This window comes from Eimeria mitis, genomic scaffold, assembly GCF_000499745.2.
Source record: "Eimeria mitis Houghton genomic scaffold, Emh_scaff2184, whole genome shotgun sequence".
Taxonomy (NCBI): domain Eukaryota; phylum Apicomplexa; class Conoidasida; order Eucoccidiorida; family Eimeriidae; genus Eimeria; species Eimeria mitis.
The window spans coordinates 4,016-5,460 of NW_013570511.1; positions in this window are offsets into that span (position 1 = coordinate 4,016).

Here is a 1,445-nt window from a genome sequence, read left to right on the forward strand (position 1 = left end):
GCAAGGCTCGGGGGTCACCTGCTGAGAGGGGGGGGAGGGGGGTATACGCATAGAAGCAAAATAAGTATTTTATTTGTTTTTTAGTTGTTTTCTTTCTGCTTAATATTAAATAATAAAATAAATAATGTTTTATTTATAACAGCAGCAGCAGCGGCAGCAGCAGCAGCAGCAGCAACAGCAGCAGCAGCAGTAGCGGACTCTGGGGGGTGTCTCCGCTGCCTTCACTGTCTCCTGCTGCTGCTGCTGCTGCTGCTGTTTGCTGCTGTTGCTGCGTTTATATTTATATTTATTTAATACAAATACCACCGATGCTGTATTTCAGGTGTACATACACCTCAACTCAACAACAAGCCCAGTGAACGGCAGGTGCTGCTGCATAGAACCAACCGCAACACCACCACCAACAGCAGCAGCAGCAGCAGCAGCAGCAGCAGCAACAGCAGCAGCAGCAGCAGCAGCAGCAACAGCAGCAGCACGGCTGTGGCAATAGTTTTTATATTTGGTGACGCAAAGCAGCAAACAACCACCAAATAGAGAGACAGAGGATAACGAGCTGCCTATACACCTGAGCTGCCTATACACCTGAGCTGAGCTGCCTATACACCTAAGCGCTGCGGTGTTCTCTGTGTTGTTTGTTGTTTATTTGTCGTTTTTTTCTGAATATAGGATTTATAAAAAGAATTATATTTAATTATTTTAATTTATTTTTGTTTTTATTGAGGCGAAAGGCAAACAGAACGAGAGAAGGAGGAGAGGAGGCGGGCAGGTAGCCGCAGCAGTAGAACAGCAGCAGATAAACAAATAGAAACAAATAAAAAAATATAAATAAATAAAACAAAATAAATAAATAAATAAAAACACTAAGCAAAACAAACAGCCAGAGACTGACACAGGCAGAGGCCCCCACACACACAAACACAAAAAGAAGGTTAGCAGCAAGCAGCAGCAGCAACAGAGAAAAACAAATAAATAAAGAAAAATAAAAAAGAGTAGATAAATATATATAAACTGAAATAAACAAATAAATGAATGCACATAGGTAGACGAATAGAAACAAACAAATATAGATAGAGACAGAAAAAAAAAACAAAAAAAAAACAAAAGAACAATCAGATACAGACAAACAAACAGATACAGAAAAACAAACAAAAACACAAAAACAAAAAAAAATAAAAATAAAAAAAAAAATAAATTAAAGAAAAAACAAAGCAGCAGACACAGACACAAAGACAAACAAACAGAGAACTAAATAAAAACAACACAAACCAACACGAGACAAAAAGAAAAAAAAAAGAAACAAAAGAGATAGATAAAGAGGATACACCAGGCCCTAAGGAAACAAAGGGGGCGATGAACAGACAGAGAGAAGAGTAGTTGCAGCAGCACACGGGAGACAGAAGCAGCAGCAGCAGCAGCAGCAAAAAAAAAAAAAAAGAGAAGCAGCA